The sequence below is a fragment of the Camelus ferus genome, chromosome 4 (genome assembly GCF_009834535.1).
Source record: "Camelus ferus isolate YT-003-E chromosome 4, BCGSAC_Cfer_1.0, whole genome shotgun sequence".
Lineage (NCBI taxonomy): Eukaryota > Metazoa > Chordata > Mammalia > Artiodactyla > Camelidae > Camelus > Camelus ferus.
Genome location: NC_045699.1, coordinates 43,096,903 through 43,116,380, shown reverse-complemented (window position 1 = coordinate 43,116,380; position 19,478 = coordinate 43,096,903). Strand labels below are relative to the sequence as shown.

General features: G+C 38.9%; 1 protein-coding gene across 2 annotated transcripts in view; it reads right to left on the bottom strand.

Annotated features, from left to right (window-relative positions):
* The window catches only part of RUSC2 (RUN and SH3 domain containing 2), a 51,497-nt gene that overhangs the window by 23,371 nt on the left and 8,648 nt on the right, over positions 1-19,478 (bottom strand). The window contains exon 1 of one of the 2 annotated variants that reach the window (XM_032477940.1): positions 10,663-10,798. The exons of the other annotated variant lie outside the window; for it this stretch is intronic. The gene's annotated coding sequence lies outside the window, so the exon portion shown is untranslated. Of the gene's footprint in view, positions 1-10,662; positions 10,799-19,478 lie in introns of those variants that run through there. 2 annotated transcript variants of the gene reach the window in all.

The window sequence follows — 19,478 nt, the reverse complement described above, 5'->3', positions numbered from 1 at the left end:
GTGGTTAGTCAGTCTTGTTGAGTAAGAGTAATCTAAAAAGAGTGGAAGTGTAAATGAGAGTAAGTTGTGGGCGGATCTGACTCAAAGCTGACAGAGAAGACCCCTGCTGTTCATGTGAGGGGAAAAAAAGATCTATTAAAACAAAACTTAGGAAATTAGGAATAACTCTTCATGACCTCGAATTATGCAATGCATTCTTAGACATGATACCACAAGTACAAGTGACAAAAATAAAAAGTAAAAAAAAGGTAAGCTGGACTTCATAAAAATTTAAAACTTTTGTGCTTCAAGACACAATCAAGATAGTGAAATGACAATCCACAGAATGGGAGAAAATATTTGTAAATCATATAAGGAACTTCTATCCAGAACATATTAAGGACTTTTACAACTCAACAATAAAATGGTATACAACGCAATTTTAAAAATGGGCAAAGTATTTGAATGGGCAAAGTATTTGCATGTTTCTAAAGGAAACATGCAAAAGGTCAATAAGCACATGAAAGGATGCTCAACATCATTAGATATTAGGAAAGTGCAAATCAAAACTAAAATGAGATACCATTTCACCTTTCCAGAATGGCTAGACAAAAAAGACAGTAACAAGTTTTGATGAGGGAAATTAGAACCCTTATACATTGCTGGGAGGATTATACAATGGTTCAATCACTGTGGAAAATAGTCTGGCAGTTCCTCAAATGTTAAACATAGAGTTACCATCTGACCCAGAAATTCTACTCTTAGATACACACCCAAGAGAAATGAAAACATGTTCACACAAAAGCCTGTATATGAATGTTCACAGCAGCATTATTTATAACAGCCAAAAGTGGGAACAACCCAATGTCCATTAATAGACCAATGGATTAATAAAATGTGGTATATTCATAAAATGGAATATTATTCAGCAATAAAAAGGAAAGATGCAGTAAAACATGCCACAACATGGATGAACCTTGAAGACATTATGCTAAGTGAAAGAAAACAAAAGATCACATAGTGTTTGACTGCATTTATATGAAATGCCCAAACTAGGTACATCTATGGAGACAAAAAGTAGATGAGTAGCTGTCAGGGATGTGGGGAAAGGGAAAATGGGGAGTGATTGTTAGTGGGTATAGGATTTCTTTTGCAGATGCTGCAAATGTTCTAAAATTAGATTACGGTGATGGTTACACAACTCTGTGAATATATTAATAACAATTGAATAATATACTTTAAATAGTGAAACACATGTCAATTAGCTCCACAGAGGCAGAAGTGTTTCAAAGCTCTCTTACTGGGTGGGGGTGGGGGTGGGGGTAGGGGTAGGGGTGGGGGAGGTGGAAACTCAAGTGTACTAGAAAGCAGAGGGTATCACTGGCATGTCAACCCAAAAACTTCAGACAATTCACCTTTCTTTCTGTTTTGTTTTTTTTTTTTTTCAATACCAAAATTTTTGAAAGAATGAACTATGTTAACTTTACTTTCTCTTTAACCCTTTCCTAAACACCAGAAGATTGGCTTGTTCTAATGAATACTTGAACTGTTTGAAGCAGTTCTAATCTTTAAACTCATAAACATGGAAGCAACCTAAATGTCCATCGACAGATGACGGATAAAGAAGTTGTGGTATATTTATACAATGGAATACTACTCAGCCACAAAAAAATAAAATAATGCCATTTGCAGCAACACGGATGGACCTGGAGACTGTCACTCTAAGTAAGCCAGAAAGAGAAAGAAAAATACCATATGATATCACTTCTACGTGGAATCTCAAAAAAAGGGACAAACTTAACTTACAAAACAGAAACAGACTTATAGACATAGAAAACAAACTTATGGTTACCAGAGGAGGAAGGATGTGGGAAGGGATAAATTGGGAATTTGAGATTTGCAGATACTAAGTAATATATATAAAATAGATAAACAATAAGTTCATACTGTATAGCACAGGGAACTCTATTCAATATCTTATAGTAACTTATGGTGAAAAAGAATATGAAGATGAATATATGTATATTCATGTATGACTGAAGTGTTATGCTGTACACCAGAAACTGACACAACATTGTAAACTGTCTATACTTCAACAAAAATATATGTACAAAAACTCATAATATTTTTTAAAAAACTTAAGAAAAGTTGATTTACAATATTGTATCGGTTTCTGGTGTACAGCATGGTGGTTCAGTTATACATATATATTCTTTTTCAAAATAGGTTATTACAAGATATTGAATATAGTTCCCTGTGCTATACAGTAGGGCCTTGTTGTTTACCTATTTTTGAATATAGTAGTTTGTATCTGCTAATCTCAAACTCCTAGTTTATTCCTCCTCCCACCCCTACCTTTGGTAACCATAAATTTGTTTTCTATGTCTGTGAGTCTATTTCTGTTTTGTACATAAGTTCATTTGTGTCATTTTTTAAAATTCCACATACAAGTGATATCATCTGATAATTGTCTTTCGTGGCCTGACTTACTTCACTTAGTATGATAATCTCTAGGTCCATCATGTTACTGGAAATGGCATTATTTCATTCTTTTTTTATGGCTGTAAACTCACAATATTTAAATTGCCTGATACTTAGCCACCTCTTCCCACTGAAACCCTCTTTTTCCTTTGGTTTCTATAACACCAACCCTCTTAGTTCTAATTCTTAGATCATTCTTTATTGTTTAATAAAACAATGCCTGGTCCATATTTAAATACAGATTTATAGCAAGACTCAGACCTGAAGTCTTTTCAACCTGAGAAGTGTTTAGTCTTTCCCATTATGCTTTTGACTTCCAAACCTTATGTTCTTCCTGAACTTACAGAATTAAATCTCTAATAGCCTATTAGGTACTTCTTACCATTACTTCAAATTCAACACATTTAAAACCAAACCAATTTTTCTATTTCAAACCAGTTTTCTTTGGACTACCAGTAACACAAAATTGAAAATATAAGAATCCTCTATCTTCACAGTCAGATGATCACCAAGTCATGCTAAGTCTTCCTTCCAATATTTTAGGTATTGATCTAATATTTTATTGTGCTTTTACTAAATTCCAACTATTATGCTAAGCACTTACATTATCTCATTTAATCCATATAACCACTCTCTAACTAAGTATTATTATCTCTATTTTATGGATGAGAAATCCGAGGCTCAGGGATATTAAATAACCTTCCTAAGGTAACCCAGTCAGTAATGTCTGATCTGGGATTCAGATGCAGATCTGTCTGATTCCAAAGTCAGTGTTCTTAACCGCCTGTTACTTTGCCTACCCATCTTTATTCCTGTCATCCTAGTTCAGACCCGCATCACCAATCCTCTGAATTATTATATAATCTTCTAACTAGTTTTCTTGCTTTCATTGTGGCTCTTTCCTCCCAGCTATCCTGTATAATACTGACACAAGACTGATCTCCCCAAAGAACTGCCTTCAATATGTCAACTTCTAGTGGCTCCCAACTGTCTATAGGATAATCCAAATTCCTTAATGTGGTCTTCAAAGTTCCTTCCTACTTATCCAATCATGGTCCGTCACATGCCAAATTTATTCTGAAGTTTGATTTTTGGCCCACTCCACTGGGAAGATATCTGGAATGCACTCCCTGTTTCCCTTCACTTTTTTTTTTTAAGGTTCTAGGTCAAATTCTACCATGTCTGGAAGCTTTTCTTTATCAGTAAAAGTCTTTCATTTGAACTTCTTTAATACCAACTGTCTATACAAACTCACTTGGTACCAAGCTTTGGCCATTTTATTTTATTTATCCCTTGATGACAGCACACTTTTGGAGGGGCACTACGCCTTATATTTTGATAAGTAATTCTGAGCACAGAGCCTTGGCACTTAGTAGGGCACCACCAATGTTTGTTTGGTAAAGCTATTGAATGGCAAGCCCAGCAGGCTAGCTGGACCCAAGTCAGCTTTCAGATGGCTAGCTTAGCCTGGGAATAGCATATTTGATGAGAAGGAGGAGAGGAAGGAAGTAAGATGAAAACTAAAAAGCTGAGCCTTAGTAAAGTGCTTAGTAAATAAATATTCAGTGCTAAGATCTTCAACTCTTAAGATCTCATTTCTCTCCATTTTCATACTGAGGAATGGAAAGCTGACTGAGCACCATGTCTTCAGTCAGTTCTTCACCACCATTTGTTCCCACAGTCATGTTCCTAGAGCAAAGGTTGCAAAGTGACAGCCTGACAGTCACATCGTGTGTCAACAGGTTTTACACAGTAAAAATGCCACCACAAAATTTTTGGAGATTTAAAAAAAAAATTTGGATTTCCAGTCTGTCTTGCTTGAAAAATCAGAAGACTGCCACATCAGACCCTCATTCCTAGATGGTAACAATCAGCTGGAGAAGTGGGTGCCCTTGTAAGATGGGCATGTGCCCTTCAGTCTGACATGCTCCCACCACTCTTTTTGGTCTTTTGTACTAGTCAGCTTCATTGGCTCACTTTACTCAATTGCTTTATTTGCCTGGATCCTATAAAGCATTTGAGTTTATAGCCCCTGCCCAGAGTAACAGCTATGATTTTCCATTATATCCTTAACCCCCTGATTTCCTCACATTAGCACAACAATGTTCACTGCAGTATTATTTGTAACAGCAAAAAGTTGGAAACATTCTAAATGTCCAATAGAAAAATGGCTATTGAATGGTGGTCTAGTCATGCAAGGGAATATAATGGAATCATAGGAATTATGTTTATAATGAATGCTTACTGATAGAGAAAAAAGCTTAAAAGCTAATTTTAAAAAGTAAGATATCAAATTGTACAGAGACTTCTACTTCCTGAATTATGGTGAACAACTTAGTAAGGGAGCCCTTTCTAACTACAAAAAACTATATCCTGTATAACATATACTTTAACTTTTAAATTTTTTAAATTGAAGTACAGTTGATTTACAATGTTGTGTTAATTTGTGGTGTACAGCATAGTGATTCATTTATATTTATATATATTACATATGTATTTCTTTTCATATTCTTTTTCATTGTAGGCCATTACAAGGTATTGACTATATAGTTCCCTGTGCTATACAGTAGGACCTTAGTATCTACAAGCCCCAAACTCCCAATTTATCTCTCCTCAACCCCTTCCCCACCTTGGTAACCATACGTTTGTTTTCTATGCCTGTGATTCTGTCTCTGTTTTTTGTAAATAAGTTCATTTGTGTCCTTTTTTTTTTTTAGATTCCACATATAAGTGATATCATATGGTATTTTTTTTCCCTCTTTCTGGCTTACTTAGTGTAATGATCTTCAGGTGCATCCACGTTGCTGCAAATGGCATTATTTCATTCTTTTTTACGGCTGAGTAGTATTCCATTGTGTGTATGTATATCTGTGTGTGTGTGTGTGTGTGTGTATACACACACACACACACACATATACCACAACTTCTTTCTATAAACCTATGCTTCTTAAAGCATTTCAGGGATCACAGTAAGTAGGAAAAATCTTCAAGGCTACTTTCCCCACTCCCAAAAGGGGAAAAATCATGAGCTATGTAATAAGCAAGAGGGAGGATAAGGGGTTTCTCAAAGGCTAATTCCCAATGTATTCCTACTGTGGTCAGAATGACAAGTCTTGGACCACTAGAAAGGCAAGAAAGCTAAATCCAAGACTCCCACATTAAGCTGAGACCCTTGAAGCAAGCTCAAGTGATCTAGGGTTGATGATTTCTCCCAACTTTTGGAGAAAGTATCTCCAACTTAAGCCGATAGGATTCTCAAGATTAAAGGGCAAGCAAAAATTAGTCTGTATCAAAAGATCACAAATAAACATAAAAGCAAGATACCATGAAAGAATAACAGAAAACAACAAATAATAGATTTAAACTGCAAGAACTTTGAATATTAAGAATGTCAGATATAGAATATAAATTAGCTATGTGTGAAATGTTTTCAATAAAGGCTAAAATCTCAAAGATAAGCAATTAGCAAGAGATTATTAGAGAGATCCTGGGGTGCTGAAATAAAACACATATGAATATAACCATTGGCTAATCAGTATTCTTATGCCTAAACTAGGTTATTTTATAGGAAGTCCCTAGGTGAAAAAAGGATGTGGAGGTTAAGGGGGAGATACGTCATACCTCCTGCTATAGATCTGAACAACAGTCTGCTCAAAACAGTGTGTGAAAGTGCTCTATAAATTATAAACATTTTATAGAAATGTAATGCATTGTTATTACTCTTTAAAAATGCATCCAACATCCACTGATGATTTTTGCCTGAATCAGTTATTTACTGTGATGGTTGAAAAATGATGGTTTTCTCTCTATTATTCCTTCTACATTTACTCGCTGGCAATCTAATATAAGATTTCCCTTTTCCTTCTTATTTGTTTATTTATTTATTTATTTTTGGTGTCAGTATAGATTCTTGGCTGCTGCTGCTTCTTTTTTTTTTTTTTTAATTCAATGGGTCATAATCTACCGCTGGTATTACTGATTTTGATGCTTATTCTCTCAGACACGGCACTATTTGACTTTTTCACTGTGAAGACCTTGTGTACAAACTTTTAAAAGTTAACTATTTATGTTAGAATAACTTTTAGAAAAGTTGCAAAGTTGAGTGTTCCCATATGTCCTTCAACCAGTACCCCTAATGTTATCATCTTACATAGTCATAGTGCATTTGTCAAAACAAGGAAATCAACATTGAGTACATTATTATTACCTAAACTTGCAGACTATATGGATTTTGCCAGTTTTCCCACTAATGTCCTTTTTTAAATTATTTGGCTGTTTAAAAACTAAATATGTACATCACTTTTATAAAACATAAACTGATTAAAAACAAAATAAAGCCAACCCCTCTCCCCTCAAAAGATATCCTGGGGGATACAGATAAACAGCTTGGATGATGTTTCATGTGTAGCTTAGTGAAGAAAAAGATCTGCATTTTCCATAATCAAGACATTGAGTAATTCTGGAAATTATCCAGGCAGGTGATTTTTAGAGAAGGCAAACAGTACTAAAAAATAGATAAGACTATGTGATCTTAGTACATCTCTGTCCCTAGTCTTTCCCAATAATTACTCTGCTTACCTTTCACCTCAGGATACTCTTCCTTGGAAATCAGCAGGTAATATTTTTGCTTGTGTTAACCTAGTCAGATATCCCCTACACCAGCAACATCCTATGTCAGGTAACTCCTTTTGGCCATGCTTTCACCTCAGACTGCATGACTGATTCCAGTGGGAAAGGTCAGAAGTGCTCTAATCATAATGAATAAAAGTAAGCTATAATTTACTATATACTCTCTGATGTAGAAACATCCCAAAGCATTAATTACTATCATCTCAGGAGTCAATCAATCAATCAAACAAGCAATCAAGCCACAAATATCCACTGTATACACTCCCACTGTGTATAAAGCACTGTGCCGGATATTTGGGGGTAAGAGCTCAACTTAGGGGCTCATAATTTTGTTAAAATCATTGCCAACACGCCTCTGGAGAGGGCTTGGGCAGCAAGAAAGATGTTTCAGGATGTGAGATCAGGGTTAGAGCAATGGTTTCAAACTTTTTCGGCCCCAGTACATAAAACAGAGCTACTCTGGTTGAAGCAGGGGAGAATCCTAGAGCTTAGAGGAAAAAATTCTGAAAACCTCTGGGCAAAGGCAAGACTAAGCATGTTTGGTTGGGGTCAAGGAAATGGGCAGTGAAACAAATTTTTAACTGATAGAAATCATCCTTCTTTCTTCATGGATCTCAAATCAAGCATGTTTGGAAAATGATGTCAATTACTGCACTAAGAGCAGACTTACTGAGTTCAGAAAGGAACTTTCTGCATGAATTCAGAAAAATCAGTTTGTGTAATTACCCTCCGTGCCTGTCAAAGTTCTATGTCTTTATGCCATGAGATTTGATAGAGACTGAATTCCCTACAAGACAAGTACTTCTCTCTGAAATGTGTGAGAGGTGCTGAAAGGGATTTGGAGATTTAAGAATTGGTGGTAATAGTGATTCCTGTGGGTGTCTGGGCTGAGATGCAAGGAGAGAACAAACAGGTTGTTGGATGCTTGAGAGCACCTGGCTGTGGAATCAGGAGTCTCATTCCACAAAAGAAATAGCAGCCAACGCCCAGGAGCACATCTGTCTGTCCTCCAGGTTGTGTGTAGCTGCTCCAGGCTGAGGAGGCTGCTGCTCTGAACTGGCATCATGTTATTTTGGACTCCCAGTGAGGCCGGCCAGCCTGCTGGGAGTGTGTTGGAAGAAGACTAGCCTGAAAGGCTGTTCCAGACACACCCAGCTGCTTCCTTATCAGGCCTCCCTAATGCAGAGTCCTCTTTTGAAGCACAGAGCTTGATTTTCTTTTGGCTTCTCAAATATGTTACAGAAAGGTTCAGCTAACCGTCCACTCTCAAAAGTCATATACACTCTAGAAGAGGCTTGTCACTGAAGTAAAATGGGCTCTTTCCTAGGACCACTTGGTGTGGGCATATCTTCTTTCTTCCAAGTCTATCTCCTCCCTTATGAACTGGAAATTTGCAGGCACCTTTCACATAATCAAAATCACAGACAGAACATCTAGGGGTGGAACTCCCAACAAGTTCGAAGACTTTTACCTCTCAGGCTCAGCTGTGCCTGAAGTTCCCAAAGCTCCAATTCAATGAATGGTGACTGTGAATTATAGCACCAGGAATTATACCCATGAAAAGCCCCTGACCCTCACTGAGCTGTAAAGGGTCACTTTTCTTTATTCCATAAAAATATAGTAATAAACTCAGCTTTGTCCCAGGGTCTCCCTCTGCTCAAAAGGGATTATACCTAGAAAAATATTCTCTTCCACTAATCCAGCCAGCAAGTGTATGCCTTTCTCCATTAGATCTATCATTTGATTCTCTCCCTAGCTCAACCCAGCACCTGTTTGGAGGCAGAAGGCTAAATCAGATGACTTCTTAAGGTCCCTTTCAGCTCTAATTACAAACTAAGCCCAATTAAAACCCTAGGCCCAAAGGAAGGTTCCTGTACAGTATGCTAATAGATGTCCTCCCTCTCATCCTTCTCCCTTTCAATATAAATACACAGATACACACACACACACACACACACACACACACACACACACCCCTCTACTTCCAAGTGCCTGGCTTCTAACTACTACAGTTAGAAGTCTCTAAAGATTGAGAATTTGCTGTAAACCTTACCTCTTTTGAGGATGTAGGTTAGGGAGAAAGAGAAGAACTATAGAGAATTAGGAAAGAGTTAGTTCCTACCTTGACAGACAGTTCTTCAGATGAGGGTATGGAAGATACAGCAGTAGATAAAGAGATGGAGAGATAAGGCCTCCTAATGCTAGATGCAGGTGCGCAGCCAAGGAGCAGGAAACCACCAACACCAGAGACAGTTACTAGGGGTGGGTGCTGAAAGGTCCAGCGTGGGCAGCTCTGCTTGGAAGACAGCTCTCAAGTGTATATTTGCAGAAGCAGGTTAGCTGGGTCAAAAAACGCCCCTATGCTTCTCCTTGATTGTTCAGTGTGGTCAACAACCCCTTGCTCTTCCTTTGGCTGCTCCTTTTGGCTCCTAGACTCCAGGAAGCAAGGCCAGAGTGTTTTCTGCTTCCCCTCCCTCCAGGCAGTGGACTGAGGCGTGCAGGCTGGTTAGCTGCTAACCAATCAGACTGTCAAAAGCTGTAAATAAAAGGCCTCATATGCACAGTGAGGTAGGCTATGAGAAGAATCTAGATTGAGTTACCACAAGCCAGTTGTGGGGACAGGGTAGGGGAGGTAGGAGAAAGAGGAGAGAGACAGCTAACTGCCCTTCAAGGAAATAGTTTCATTCAAGCACACTCCTCCCTCAGCATGACTGCTGGAAGCCATCAAAGCTGCGCTCCTCAGGGAACTAGGTTCTGGTCTGGCCCTGCTCTCAGCAGAGGGGTCATAGTCCCTGAGACTCCTCAGTCAAGTCAAAAGCCTTTTCCTAGATGTGATGTGTTTTCCAATAGACTTTAGATGAGAGTCTCTGGGTTCAACTCACAGTACTTGATAAGAGCACTGGGACTGCCTCACTGGCTGGTGGCAGCAAAGACCATTCTGTGTACCAGTTACTGTACTTACTTTGGTTATAAGACTAAAGTGAGAGTAAAATGATATTTACTTAAACAAAAAAGTTTTAAAGCAGGTGGCCAGAGTCTTGCCTGGGCCCTGAATACTCAGGACCTATGTTCTGTAATGATTCAAGAGTATGAATTTTGATGTTGACAGCTGTGGATTCAAATCTGACAAGCTACTTGCCAGCTGTGGATATAGGGAAGTTACTCAACTCCACCAAACTTCAGCTTCCTCATTTGAAAAACTGTTATGATATTTTCCCTTCAAAGGCTTGAGGTAGAATTAAATAAGATATTGTATGTAAGTGCCTACCACAAGGTAAGTGCTCAGTCATGGTCACCATTATTATTATATCTTTAGCAGATGACCAATGGAGTCCTTTCCTCTCTCCTTCCCCAATTTCCCAGAAAACCTAAAGACCCAAGGTCCAGGGAACTGGCAGGCAAAACTTCTTGAGAGCCAAAGGAACTGGAAAGAGTCAGGTTCCTTTTTTCCCTCCCCTGCACTAGAACTGAGTCAGTAATCCTTATGTGCCCATTACACTCTGGACTGGCAGGCTGGCCCTGGAAGCCTAAGGCTCTCTCAAACCAAAGATACTAATCCATCTCTAGTATTACCTGTTGTGGGGCATGCTCCCAGACTGACGGTAATTCTCCAGGGGCCCCAGATCAGATTCCAGTAGATGTAGGAAAGAAACAGTCTGATCCCAAGCTGGCAGGATAGGTCTGTCCAGGCTGTTGTCTGCCCATCACAGCTGCCTGTGAGGCCTCCGGGTTAATAATAGCAACTCTGATGCCAATGGATTAAGACAGCACTGTAGGAGGTGTTTATTTTTACACTCTGGCGTCAGTATCAAGTTCTACTGGTTACTGCCCAAATCTAGGGCAGCTTCCTGCTACAGGAGTGGCCTCAGGCTTCTCCAGGATGCTAAGTTAGATTCTGGAGGAAATGAACATTGTTGAAACAGTTCAGTATTAAAAGGGACAAGGAAGAGGAAAAGGAACAAACAGAGCTGTCGTATATCCAGCTATCTGGTCCCAAATCTCTGGGACTAGGTGGACCTGAATTGAGAGCTATTTTTCACAGCATTCTCTTCAGTCAAGCAGGCCCTGGACAAGAGACCTAACACATTGTTTTAGAAGGATACACACACACACACACACACAAACTGGTTGCACTGAAATGATCTGAATAAAATCAAGGAAAGACTGTTACTCAACTAACCAGAAGCTCAGCCTTGTCAACTACAAGTCCCCGATTAGTGCTGTGAATGCTGACCTTTTGAGAAAAAGAAAAAAGCTCACCTGAGAGGGTTTTATAGGATATTTGAAACATAGGGTAGTTAGGCTGGTCCTTATTTGATTTGCACAGAATTTTTAGCAACTATATCAAATCCCTTGAAAATTTATTTGGCCAGAACTTCTTTCCTAGAAATGACACAACAGGATAGAAATACCAAGAAACCAGCTCTCATCTGGCCAGGAGTCAGTGCCCAGAAAAATCTTTCCTGAAAGCATCTTTCTCCAACGCCTAGAGGTTGTGGTCCCAGGGATCTTATACTTTGACCACAGTTTCTGGAACTCTGTCGATATCCCACTCATGTCCCTGAAAGGCAGCTCCTTACACAGATTTCATCTTGTCCCATCAGGCAGACAGGGGTGTGAGGAGGCTGGCAGCTGGGCAGCTGATGTAAATAGATGTAGACTGGCTTTCTGAGGGGTCATGTGCACGGCAGACCGTTGTGGAATGACAAAAATGTACCACACACCAGGTAGGAATGCTGGAGTGCAAAGAAAGCAGCCAAGCAGGCAAGTACGCATTAACAGTGACTCTATCATCTTCCTGCCTAGGCTGACTCATAACCATCGTCAGAGACACAACATATCAGTATCTGAGGAGACAAGGTGCAGGCAGGAAGGGTAGGCTGGTGAACTACTTATTCAGTACATCCCCCCTCCACCCCCAGTCATTCAAGACTTATCTACCTGGTCATCACAATAACAATGCAGCCTCAGAAACAACCAGATTTGATGACTGGAGATACAGGGTTTGATCTTAGCTCCATCTGGAAGCTACTCATGCCCAGAACAGTGGCAGGATGCCCAAGGACAGGAACACTGCTTTCATTCTTGGCTTTTCTCTGACTTGCTGGGTCATCTAGAGGCAGAGTACTTGTCCTCTCAAAGCTCTAGGTTTATGGTTTGGAAAGGGGGTGAAATGTATCCACCTTCTGGTGTTGTGACAAGAAAAAATATTTGAACAATTAGAATAATAAATAGCAAGAAACGTAAATGCTATAAATTCTTTGGGTCAAAGTAGTTCAGAAATATAACTGTCACTCACGCTTATAGGTAGAGAGCCCTGGACTTATGTATTTTTCCTTCTTCTAGGTCATGGTGGCCCTGTTGGGAAGTGAACCTGGTCTGTGTCTGGAGGTGCAGTTCCTTTCTTTCAGGCCTATAATCCGCACCAACTGTGTTGAAACAGTTAGGAATATGCTTACCTAGATATAATGTATGACTTTCTACTAACGTGTAACAGAGAAAGTAGAAATACACAAGCAAAAAATAAATACCTCTCTACTCAGACACTTGCTCCATCTGCAAACCTAATTCTCCCCTACACCTGGGCCCAGGACACTGATCTGAGGCTTGTATCCCATTGATACAGCATTGAGCAGTAGTATTTCAAACTGAACTTAGCGTGAAAGCCTGATAAAGCAACGTTAATGAAAGGATGCATTCCACTGTCCAGTTAGAACAAAGGCAATACTGTATTTATTCTACATCTAACACAAGGCTTCACTCTTTCTAGCCCAGCAATCAGTTAGTTTGCCAGGTCTCCAGAGCTCTTGGAGAGAAGAAATAGAAACCTATTCTTCGCTGATGCTGACACCTCTTTTTCTGCAAATGCCCACCCTGGGATTCAAAACAGATGTTCCCACATCTGGCAGCTTCTGCTGAGCTTTCAGCAAACCCTCCTTTCAGCAAGCTCTATCTGTAAAGGGCCAGACAGTAAAATGTAAACAGCCAAATAGTAAATATTTAGGCTTTGTGGGCCACAGAGTTCTGCCACATATCCCCCACCCTTTATTTTTTCCCTCAAACAACTCTAAAAATGTAAAAACCATTCTTAGTTTGTGGGCCATAGGGCCACCCTGATATGGGCTATAATTTGCTGACCTCAGTTCTAGACCTTACACGTCTCTCTATTCAAAGTCTGTATCTCAAAATTCTGACTCTGCTGCGCCTGCCCAGAGATCCTCTTTCCTCTTCACACAGGGCTGATGCATATATTTCAGAGGCAGCTCCCCTCTAAGGAGCCACTGAGGAATGTGAAGGAAGAATTCTGAGGTTATTTGTATTGAAGCTGACAGACTGGCTAATTCCCTTCACATAAAGTCCTTCAAAAACATCTGTGGAATTTAGCTTATTGCATTATCATTCTGGAGTGCAGACTGAGACATAAATGGCCTTTATCTTTCTATTTCTGCTTAATAATATTATCCTGTCTCTACCAGGCTGCTGCTGCTGCTTCTTTTTTTTTTTTTTTTTTTTCTTTTTCTCTTTCTCCAGGTTCCAAATCCACACTTGAACTGGTTTAGGTACCAAGTCCTTCTCTCTTCCCCTCCCTCCACTTCTATATGTGGTTTAGCAAGGAAACTATCAACAGTCGGATGAGTTTGGACATAGCAAATATGGATGAAAGGCATGAGGGCAGGGGTGAGCTCATTTTGAGCAAAGTCTTAGGGCTGTGAATCTAGGCTCTATCACAAATAGTTAAAGTCTTTGTAAACAGGGCTCAAACTACTATAGAAGTAACTTAAGAACAATATGCAAAGGATCAGGAATCATTGGAGTTACACCTCATCACATGCCACAGACTAGAAAAAAATGAGTGACCTGTAGCTAAAGACTAATACTTGTAATAATAAAAGCTATTATTTAATTATCTATTAAGCTACCTGCTGTGCTAGATATTTGCCTAATACTTTATTTCAAGGAATAAGTAAAAGCTACAGGCATGCTCTAGGGCAAATCATAATTCATTGGGAAAACTACTTGTATTTTGAAAGACTCAAGTTACATTCAAAGTTCTAAACTGCCTTATACTGAGAAAATTAAGGAAATAAAAATAATGAATTAATATAAGAATATTCTTCAAACTTGTACCTGCTCCTTTCATGAATAATTTCATAAAATAACTGGTCACACCTGAAAAGTGGAGACTTTCTTGTATTTTTGTTTATCATAAATTAGCTAGCACATAAGTTCACAGGTGTAAATAAACCTGATGGTTAGTTTTATAAGAGTTAAGAATAAAAGAATCATATAAAGCACATAGGACTATAAAGCAAAGAAGTGTATTACAGCTGCTTACATACATTTTTTTCTTACCTCCTTGACTGCATGTTAAGGCTGAATAAGAGACTGTCTTATTCATCTTTGTAGTCATTTAACCTAGCCTAGAGCCTGGCACGTGGCTTAAAGTGCTCACTGAATTGAACTAAGGAAGAACAGGGTCTTCACCAAACTAAACTGGAAAAATTTCTTTTCTTCATTACAGCTATGGACATATTTATACACACACAGTTCTAGGCCTCCCTGTTGGGGTGTGGGGTGCTAAGAGGATAAAGGCAGGGCAGCGGCTGGCTTCTGGATGTGCAGGGCAAGTATCCCCAGGCACAGCTCTCTCCCTTTACTCAACACTGCACTCCCTTTACTGCTAGTGGGAGCTGCAGCGTGAGAACCAGAATAGCATGTTCCAGCCAGAATGACAGAAGTTCTCTCTCCCTCTTTCTTCACCTCTCCCTGCTGAACTTCACCAGTCTTCAACTCTGTCCTGTTAGCTGCTTCCAATGGGGCTGCTGAGCAGCCAGGAAAGAATGCAGGATGTGTCTCAAAAAGTCCAGAACTAGCTGAGGAACAGTTTGTTTTTTTCCCTAAAAAAGGGCAGTCTATAAAGTTACATAAGACTCAGCTCTCCTCGCTGGGAGCTTTTCCAATTTCAGCTGGAGAGATTCCTCAAGCTGTTTAGAATTTCAGGAAAAGGGTTTGGAATTTCCTGATTGGCTCACCTATAATGGAGCCACCTCTGGGTAGCAAAAGGGAGGTTCCAGCAGAGAAAGCAGTAACTCTGTGCTCCCGCTGCCCCTCAGTTGTGGCACCACTGAGTTCCCCTGGGAACAGGAAATAGATTGATCCATTTATAGTTAAAATCTCAGAACAAAGACACAAGCCCCACTGCCAAAACCAGAGCCCCAGTGTCATCAAGCCTTTGGGGCCACACCCAAAGGAGGCAGGACCCAGGGAATATAACAGCCCAACCTATAAGCACAACAAGGCTCTGGGTTTCCTTCTCTGCTTTGGACAGATGTATAGAGGAATCCGTTTGTGGTCCTGAGAACCTCAGGTGCCCATCTTGCCCAAGGAGTAGATGAATCAGTCAATAGACATTAACTGAGCACCTATGAGATGCAAGGCACTGACGGTACTATGTGAACAAAGCAGATCTGGGGCTGGCCTTTGTGGAGCTTATAGTTCACCTAGGGAGACTAAACAATTAATTAAATAACTATGACCATGCAAACTATAAAGTAGGCCTTTGAAAAGTGTTCTATTCAAAGGAAAGACAGCTAATCCATAAAAGCCATCTCTGTCCAGGGAGGCCAGTTAGCATATTTACTAAATTAGGGACCAGTTTATACTGAATTGGCATCCAAAATTATCTGTGTTTGAACTGGAAACTCTGGCCCTTAAAGGAGTCACTAGAATCTATCAATAACTTTCTTCCACTTGAGCCCCATTTTTTTCCCATTCATTTTGTAGGAATTCAGTCCCTATTTACACCACACACTTTTACTTAAGGCATAGGAACTCACTTCACCTAACAAATTACTGTCCATTAAAATGAAGAAATTGAACCCTGAGTTGCTCTTCCCAGCTTCAGGCCATGTACTTTTGTTTCTTTCTGGTCAACATAGAGAGCTAAGAAACGGCTGGTATATAATTCTGCTCTTAAGGACTAAATCTGTAGCACTGGGCAAGTTACTTGATTCCCCTCAGCTTGAGTTTCTTCACCTGTACAATGGGGATAATAATACCTCCTCTTACAGGGTGGTGGTGAAAGTTAAAAGATATGGAAAACACCTAGAACAGTGACTGATATTTAGTGAGGGATCAGCAAATGGTAACTATAATTAATGTGAATCAGAAATCTCTTCTTTCCTTGAACCTAAATCCCTCCAACTGCTTTTTTGAGACTGCACTACTGTTCAGTTTACCAATTCACAGCAGGGAATCTTGTCACTGTCATACTCGGTGCTTTTCTTTTCAACAGGCATCCCACCTCAAATTCTTTAACTTTCCTGGCTCTTGCTCTCTGTCTCCCTGATAGTCGTAAAGTGGATCTGTCCAAGGAAACGTCCCAAGGGAATACACAGAAAGAAGGTTAGAGTGAATTTGCACGTTATCTGTAAATCAAGAATTTCCCAAGCAGCAAATACAGTGAATTTAGGTACACGACTACCTGAATTGCTCACCTGTCAGCAGAACATAGTGAAAGTGAGTCCTCTACATAAACTCATGGGCTGACAAGATTCTCCTTAAAATTATTTCCAGACATGTATACCAGGAGAAACTACCCAAGTCCCATAGCTTCTGTTTTGGAAAACGCTCTCTAGTTTACCCTCTCTTCTAATTCCTACCATCACTGCTCTAATTCTAGGCCCTCTTTCAACACCTCTTTCAATGATTATTAGTTTAAACTTCAAGCAAAAATTCCTATCGGCCAAGAATTGAGACTATTGCTAGGAATACAGTGGTAAACAAAATAAATATCCCTGCCCTCATGGAGTTTACAATCTAGTGGAGTAGGCAGAAAAACACACAAAATAAAAATATAATTACAAAGTGTGATAAATGTCAAGAAAGTAAAAGTACAGAGTATTAGGAGGACCCGATTAAGACTAATTAAGAACTTGATTAAGAGGTCAGGGAAGGCCTCTCTGGTCTGATGTTTAAGTTGAGCCTTGAAAGGTAAATTGAAAGGAAGTTAAACAGGTGAAAAGTAGGAAACACTCCAGGCAGAGAGAATGAAATGTGTAAAAGGCCATGAGGCAAGAAAAGTGGCTAGTGTCTTAGAAAAACTGAAAGAAAGTGTGGTTGAAAGCTTCCATTATATTTGACAACCAGGAGTTCACTGGTGATCTTGACATAAATAATTTCAGGGGAGTGATAGAAAATGAAATTAGACAGAAGAGGGTACAAATGTGAATGAAAAGTTGAGTAGACAGCTTGGATGGTCAATGAAGATTGCCTGTGAGAAGAGAGAAATGAGACCATCAATACCGGAGGGTGATGTGGTGTCAGGGGATTTATTTTAAAATTGATACTGATTTTATCAAATTAATATATGCACATGGTTACAAAGCTAAATTGTACTATAAAGTTTATGATGAACAATAGCAATCCCCAGCTCTACCCCTTTCCACCTCCAGAGATCACTACTTTCAGACCTTTTAGGTGTTTCATTTGGCACTTACGTCCATGTTTATAAATCATATGCATATTTAATTATTTCTTGATTTTAAACATTCCCCTTTACTTCCTAGTATGGAAGATAAAAATTCAGCATTTTTACACCCATCTTCCTCACAATTTCTGATTTAACTAATATCCAGTGTTTGCTATGATTTGGTAGTCTATGAATCCTTATTATTACTACATAATTTATAATACTTTGATACTTGACTCTCTTGTTAATTTTCTACATATTTGTTCCTAATTCTTCTCAAATTCTCTAGAAGTGTAAAAATCCCTTTCAATATAATTTTCCAAATGGTCAAAGACACTTTTTTTTTTTCTGGAACATAATCCTTCAGGAACTTTCTGTTCTCCAGCTACACTCTGAACTGACTCTCCTTGCTGGCTTACAACACCACTATCATGCTGGACTTCTCTTTATCATTCTAGGAATTTCCTTTGCCTTTTCTGTTAGGTGCCCTGTGTTCTAGATCCCATGATTTCTTCTTTCTTGTTTATACTCTCATTTTGCTGAAGCATATCCTGTAGAAGCTTCCTAAGAAAGGATACATAGTAAGAATATTTTTGAAATGAATGTCTGGAAGTATATATTCTAAACTCTTACTTACAATTGATAATTTGGCTGTGCATAAAAATGCTAGGCTAGAAATCAGTTCCTCTCAGAAATTTAAAAGCATTGCCCATTGCTTACTAATTAGATTCCATTATTGTTAAGTCCAATGGCCTTCTGGTTTTTGATATTTTATATAAACTTTTTTTTTAAAGAATAGTCATATTTTCACTAAATTCTTCGTGTTCTAAGTTTTCATGATGAGGTATCCTGGGGTAGGCTATTTCCATCTGTTGTGCTGGGCACTCAGTGGGCCCTTTCAACTTGAAGACTCACGTTCTTCAGTTCTGGGAAATGCACTGGTACTCTTTCTTTTCTTTTTTTTTTATAACTACTTCTCCTCTGATGTTGCAGTTTTAGAAAAGAGATGAATTAAATGATGAAGCAACATCCCTGAGAAGTATTAGTGACTCAAGAATTTCTGTATAGTTTGAACTTAGGATCAGGAAACAGACTAAAAGGGGTGCATGGAAGTGGGGTGGCATCAGGGAATTGTCTTGGAAGTTCAATTTGTATAGCAATCAGTGTTTTTACTCAGAATATAGGTTTATTTGGGGGTACCTGACAAAGTATATTATTTAGGTATAATACTCTCTGCTGCATGGATATAAAGAAAAAAAAAATCTCTAAAAACTGCTAAACAAGGAGTATGCAATCTAGTGCACCAGGGAGACATCAGCTTTTGTTAGAAGGTGGGATACTTCCCCCATTGCAAATAGTGAAGAGAGGATGGCTACAGATATATTTGCAAATTGGTGGCAGGAAGTAGAAAGTTCATGTTTGATGGCTTCTTTGAGGTTTATGAGTCAAGGTCATCAACAGAGTATATGGAGGGAAAAAGGGAGGATCAGAGATTAAGGAGAGTAGTGAAGGTATAAAATATTTGTTATAAATAATGGAGGAATAATCTAATTGTTAGAGAAATACAGTAAGACTGCTGGCCAACGTAAGTTTGGTGATGATGAATTTAAAGTGATACTAAATCTACTGGACTGTACAATTTTCTCTAGCTGCTTAAGTACAGAAAAAGAAAAGGTAAGAGTTTATGTTCATTACTAGGTAAATATACAAAGAATGATTGTAATATCAATGAAGTTAACGGACTACCAGTGACGGTAATTCAACAAGTGAATAGAATGCACTAAGCCATAAACCATAAAGCCTAAATAGCAATACAAACATATTTTGGTACAACCTTCATATTGAGCTTGGGAGGAAAAAAATATATATCTAGTCTTCAAAATGGTCAAATCCTCTAACTCCACCCCTAGAATTCCAT